General features: G+C 39.4%; 1 pseudogene; it reads left to right on the forward strand.

Annotated features, from left to right (window-relative positions):
• The first annotated feature begins 926 nt into the window (after positions 1-926).
• Positions 927-1,648, forward strand: LOC140514712 (sorbitol dehydrogenase pseudogene; annotated as a pseudogene).
• Positions 1,649-7,004: the final 5,356 nt, after the last annotated feature.

A 7,004-nucleotide genomic window follows, 5' to 3' on the forward strand; every position in this document is an offset into this window, starting at 1 on the left:
ACCCATCGCTGCCTAGGGCCAGGGTTAGGGCAGATCATGGCTCCCTTCTCACCCAATGTGACAGAACTTTCTAACTGATCTTTGAAGCTGTCTTTGGTGTTTGTAGCTTGAGAAATCTGGGAACCACAGCTGCTACCTGGGACTCCATGCCCTGAAGCCTGCTCTTGTCCTGTCCCTGCTGCTGGACTGCACTCTGTTGGCTGCTCTCAACTCTGAGTTCAGCATGGTAGACCTTTCCTGTCAACCTTTCAGGCTGCCTTAGTGACATATATAATTCATTAATCTATTACCCTCTTTTATCAGTATCCACATTTAGAACTTTTTACATCCACAAATTTTGAAATGTTATTTCTTTGTTATCATTCTCTTTATTAAAATTATTTATTGTCTCTTTGATTTCTTCTTTGTTCCTTTCATTCTTTAGATTATTTAGTTTCAAATTATCCACTTTCATTACCCTTTATTAAAGATAATTTTATTACATTACGGTCTTAAAAAGATGCATTTAACATTTCTGTTTTTTGGCATTTGATTGTGATATTTTTATGCCCTAGTGCATGGTCAGTTTTTGTGAAGATGCCATGTACAGGTGAGAAAAAAATTTATATTCCTTTCTTTTCCTATTCAGTTTTCTCTTGGTCTATCCTAACTTTTCTCAGATTCTGTTCATCATCTTCCTTGCTAATTTTTAGTGAGATGTATCTAGTTCTTAAATGCAACATGGAAGTTACCCACTGGTATAGTTTAATTACTTTCTCTTGTAACTCATTTAACTTTTCCTTTATGAATTCTGATGCTATGTCACTTGGTAAATATATGTATAGTATTGAAATTAATGCATTTTTGGTACCTCATCTTGGACTCTGGCTTCAGGCTGTTGCATATCAGGAACCAGGCTTCAACAGTCACAAGTCCTGGACCCCAGATTGGCAGTTGGTGACATGGAAGCAGGCAACACTGAGAACCTCTCGCTGGTGGTGCACAGACCTGATAACCTGAACCTGGAAAACTATCCAACTCATGAACCAAGCCCAAACGAGGTGGTGCTGAGAATGCATTTGGTTGCAATCTGTGGCTCTGATGTCCACTATTGGCAGCATGATCAGACTGGAGATTTTGTGATTAAAAAGTTCGTGGTGCTGAGACATGAAGTCTCAGAACTGTGGCGAAGGTGGGAGCATTGGTAAAGAATCTTCTTCCAGGTGACAGGGTTGCCATTGAGCCAGGGGTTCCCTGACACTTCAATGAATTATGCAAGATTGGCAGGTACAATCTGTCCCTCACTATCTTTTTCTGTGCCACACCACCTGACGAGGGGAACCTCTGCAGGTTTTACAATCATGACGCGAACTTCTCCTACAAACTATCTCATAACATCACCTTTGAAGACGGGGCCCTTATTGAGGCACTGTCTGTAGGGATCTATGCCTGTTGGAGAAGTGGAGACACTCTGGGAAGCAAGGTCCTTGTGTGTGGAGCTGGACCAATTGGAATGGTCACTTTTCTGGTGGCTAAAGATATTGGTGCATCTAACATAATAGTGTTTGATGTGAACTGCTCCCGACTGGAAAAAGCCAAAGAATGTGGGACCACTTTTCCCCTCCAAATCAATAAGGAGAGCCTTCAGGAAACTGCCTTTTTAACTTAAGCAGAAGCATAATAAATTCTGCTCCAGCCCCTAATTTTTACTCTGTGTGTATCTCTCTGTTTAGAGTGTGTTTGGTGTGAGCAACATATTGTTGCATTCTGGTTCTATGATATTCTGAAGTCTGCTTGCATTTTATTAGTGAGTTCATCCTATTGAAATTCACAATTATGATTAATACCTGTGCATATCCTTCCAACCTATTCTGTTTCTCTCTCTCTCTTTTAATCCTGTCCCTCTTCTAAATTCTCTTTTCCTTTTGCCCACTGCCTTCTTTTATCTGCTCTCCCTTTTATTACATTCCCCCCTCCCTCCTTTTCTTATCCCCTTCTCCTACTGTCTTTTTGGTAAGACAAATTTATTTTAACAATTGAGTGTGTGTGAGTTTGCATGTAAACACATGTACATAAATATATATATTATGCACATACATACATGTGTATATATATACATATGTGTATGTATGTATAGATACTTCCCTTTTTAAACCTATTTAGATATGACTGAGGTTCAAAAATTCCCCACCCCATCCCTATCATTTCCCACTTCATTATAAAAGCTCTTCCTTGTGCATTTTTTTATGTGAGATATTTTCCCAATTCTGCCTCTCCTTTTCCTCTTCTCCCAGAACATCACTCCTTCTTGCCTATACATTCTTTGACTTTAACATAAATGACTCACTCTTGTACCTTTTTTATTTACAGAATCATTTTAACTGCTCAAAGAATAATAAATATCCTAGAAGATGCAAGTATCAACTTCCCACATACCAAGGTAAATACTTTAAATTTATTGAATCTTTTATGATTGTTCTTTAATATTTTCCTTTATATGATTCTCTTAAGTCTTTTATTTGAAAGTAAAATTTTGTATTCAGCTCTGGTGTTTGCATAAAAAAATTGTTGACAATCCTCTATTCCATTAAATTCTCATTTATTTCCTTGAATGATTATACTTAGTTATTCTAGGTAAATCATTTTTTTTCTTATAATTCCAGTTCTTTTGCCTTCCACATTATAATATACCAAACTGAAGCCCCATTAATGACATAGTTGATAAATCTTGTGTTATCCGGAGTGTGGCTCCATGGTATTTGAATGGTTTCCTATTTTGCTGTTTGAAGTATTTTTAATTTGGCATGGAAGCTCTGAAATTTGACTACAATAGAGTAACACAATAGGATGTTTTTCATGTGGTAGTCAGTGGATTCTTTCATTTTCTATTTTACCTTTTGGTTCTAGGATATTAAGGTTGTTTTCCTTAATATTTTTTTAATATATGTGGTCTATGCTGTCATTGTTCATGTCTTTCCGGTATTCTGAATATTATGAAATCACACCCCTTGAGCTATTTTCCACAACAGTTGTTTTTTTGCTTTTCCCAAGGAACTATTTCACATTTTTTTTCTATTTTTTCCTTCTTTTGATTCTGTTTTATTGTTCCTTGCAATGTCATCGAGGTATTAGCTCTCATTTGCCCAATTCTAATTTTTAAGGAATTATTTTTTTCAGGGAACAAGTAGCTCTTTTTCCATTTGACCAGTTCTAGTCTTTATATTATTTATGTTATGTTATCATCATTTTTTTAAAAAAAGTAAGTCAAAGTTTATTAAGGGTTCACCATGTTGGGTTGACTCTTAAGGAGCCTTGCCATTTGTCAGCTAGGTAGAGTCTGAACTTGCCCCTGAGCTCCTTCATGGAGGCAAGATGGAATTTAAATGCAGAAAAGATTGTAGGAGGGATCTGGGTGTGGTCTGGTAAGTCTAGGGTGATGGGAGGAGGGGTTTAGAGAGGGTCTTGAGGAGAAGTACAAGGAGGACCTTAATGGGACTGGAGTGACTGGTTAAGACTTGGAAACAGCTACAGACAATCAGGAGATATCAGACAATGGAGGACTTAAGTGGGAAGCAGGTAGGGCAATCCAGACAAAGGAGGGCCAGGCTAGGTTAAGGGTAACAGAATTGAGTATGAATGGCCAGGTTAAGTGGGAAGATTCAAGGGGAGTTCAAGGAGGTTCTTAGAATCTGAATCCCATCATTACCCCCTCAAACAGATGGGACCTAAATTCTTTTGGGATAAGGGGTGAAGGTCTCAGCTTTTGAAATCGCTTTCTGCTGGCAAGGGGCATTCAGCTGTCCCTGCCTTGATGGGTCCTATTCAAGAGGTTCACAGCCTGAGCAGTCATCTGGACATTGATGCCTTGCTTTCTGGAAAAGACAAACCTGGTAGGGAGGTTAAGCAAACAAGGACCAAACAGGTACAAAAGGAGGATAAATAAAAAACAATTTTCCTGGCATAAAAGACAGTTTCCCTGTAAAGAGTTAAAGATGACTATGGCAAGACCAAAACACAAAAGAGCATGTTTGATACGGGAATTTTTTGTCATCAGTTATCTCCTTTCTTTCCAAATTGCTTTATGGGCATATACAACAAGGAAAGCATATTTTGAATAAATAAAAACATCAACTGATCTGGGGTCAGGTTCTAATGAATGAGTTAAGACTTCCAAGACCTGTCCGCTCCTTTCATCAAAATCAAGTGAATTTTTTTTTCTAAAATAGGCTTAGTTTTCAAAGTCTCAAAAGCTTTAGCCTGGTCTGAGTCAGGGCCTTGAGTAGAGTCACAAAGGAGTTTAGCAATAAAACCAAAATTAGGAATCCAGATTCTACAAAATCCTTCCATGCCTAAAAAAACTCAAAGTTGTTTCTTAGTGGTTACAATAGGGATAGTCCTTTTACTCTCAGAGGTTAAGGAGAGAGGTGGGGGTGAACTCATGGCCCAGATACTTTATGGACTGGCATGCTATCTGAACTTTATTCAGAGAGACCCTATAGCCTCTTGTGCTCACGAAATTAAGAGCTTCCATGGCAGCAGCAAAAAAAAAACCTTCTGAGTGAGGCTACAAATAAGAATATCATCTACATACTGATTTAATATCATTGCTCATACAAAAACTGACTTAAACTTTCCAGGTTATATGGCAAGAGGAAGTTATTCCCCAGGAGTTCAAGGATGCCCCTGTTGTCCATCTACATAAAGATGAAGGGAATAGATTGTCCTGCTACAATCACAGTGGGGTTGCCCTATTAGTCACTGCTGGCAAAATTCTCACTAGAATCATCCTTAAAAGGCTGATCCTTCAACTGGAAGATGGTCATCTATCTGAGAGTCAGAGTGGCTTCTGAAAGGGCTTAGGAGCAGTTGATATGGTGTTTTCTGCCTGACAACTCAAGGGGAAATGACAGGAACAGAACAGAGGTCTGTACCCCGATGTTTGTAGATCTGACCAAGGCCTTTGACACTGTCAGCCATGAGGGCTTATGGAAAATTATGTTAAAATTTGTCTGCCTGGAGAAGTTCATCAGTATTGTATGTCAATTTCATGATGCCATGTTTGCCCAGCTTTTGGATAGTAGACAATGCTCTCGTGCCTTACCAGTAAATAATGGAGTGAAACAAGGCTGTGTGCTTGCTCTCATGCTTTGGAGCATGAAATTTTCGGCCATGTTGTCAAATGCTTTCAATGAGGATGAACATGGCATCAAGGTCATCTACCATACTGATGGTAAGTTCTTCAATTTGTAAAGGCTACAAGCAAAGACCAAAGTGTAGGGAGTGTTGGTGCATGATTTTCTGTTTGAAGATGATTGTGCATTCAATGCAGCCTCTGAAGCTGAGATGCCAGAAAGTATGGATCAATTCTCTGCTGCCTGTGCTAATTTTAACCTAATAATTAACACTAAGAAAACACAGGTGCTCCATCAGTCACCACCACACCATCCATATGTGGAACCATCGATTACAACAAATGGAGAAGTTTTGAATGCTATGGATAGGTTCACTTCTTTGGTAGTGTACTTTCCAGGGATGTACACATTAACAATGTGGTTGACAAATGCATTGCCAGAGCTAGTTCATTGTTTGGGAGGCTCCAAAGAAAAGTTTTGGGGAGAAGTATTAGACTGAATATCAAACTGCAAGTCTACAGAGCTGCTGTGTTGATCTCACTGTCATTGAAATATGGACAGTCTACCAGCATCATGCCAGGAAACTGAATCGCTTCCATTTGAACTGTCTTAGGAAGATTATGAGGATCTCCTGGCAGGATAAGGTACCAGGGACTGAAGTCCTTGTTGGAGCTGAACTGCCAAGCATTCAAACTACACTTCAGAGAGTGTAATTCCAATGGGCTGACCATGTTGTTCAAATGCAAAGCATATGCTTGCCAAAAAGATTGTTTTATGGAGAACTTACATGGGGCAGATGATCGATCACATTGTGGTCAGAAGAAGCGATACAAGTACACTTTCAAGGTCTCTCTCAGCAACTTTAGATTTGACTGTGCAACATGGGAGACATTGGCACAGGATTGTTCAGCATGGCTTGCCCACATCAGAAAAGGTGCTGTGCTCTATGAGCAAAACAGAAAGTAAAAGTAGGATGCACAAATTTGGAGTATCTACCCCAAAAATTCATATGGACAATTTGTGCCCAACCTGTGGTAGAGCATTCTGAGCTCATATTGGTTTGATCAGCCACAGTTGGACACACTGAAACTTCACTTTATCATGGTGATATCATTTTGGTCCTCTTCCAAAGCGAAGAACAATAACTAAACTATCTGGTAGTTTTAGGTCCTTTAAATCACTTTCCAAAGCCTTGATCAATAAATGAGGGTTATGTTGAAATCCTTGGGACCAGACTGTCCATGCTAGCTGACATGGACTTGATTCCCCAGGAAGAGTCTGTTCAAAGGCAAAAATAAATTGTGACTCTATGTGAAGAGTTATACAGAAATCTCCAGGGATTTGAGTGAGTATAGTGTTTGGGTTGGGGATTATTGGAATAACAGCTTCGTTCATAGCCCTGAGATCTTGAACCATTCGGTATTCTACACTAGGCTTTTTTTCCGGGAAGAATTGCAGTGTTGCATGGAGATGAACAAGGGACAAGGATGTTATATCTAAAGTATTTTTCAATTAAAGGTTGTAGTCCTTCCCAGGCCTCAGACTTAATGAAACATTGAGCTGGAAGTGAAAACACTTTAGGGTCTGAGAGGCTAATAGTGGCTGGGGTAGCAGAAGTAGCTTTCCCTGGAATTCCTGGATCCCAAACAATTGGTCTGACTGTCTCCCACACTTTCAAGTGAACATGGGGAGATCTAGTGAACAGACGGAAAAAGGAGATGTGAGGTTTAACTAGAGAAAATTGACTCCCCAATTTCACCATCAGGTCACTTCCCAACAACAGGGTAGTGCAAGAGGAGATCATAAGGAAGGAGAATTTAAACAACAGATCCTCAACTAGGCTGGAAAGGGTGTATGTCTGGAGACATTCCTTAATATCCCCTTCCCTCTTAA

The sequence above is a fragment of the Notamacropus eugenii genome, chromosome 7 (assembly GCF_028372415.1).
Source record: "Notamacropus eugenii isolate mMacEug1 chromosome 7, mMacEug1.pri_v2, whole genome shotgun sequence".
In the NCBI taxonomy this organism is placed as follows: Eukaryota; Metazoa; Chordata; class Mammalia; order Diprotodontia; family Macropodidae; genus Notamacropus; species Notamacropus eugenii.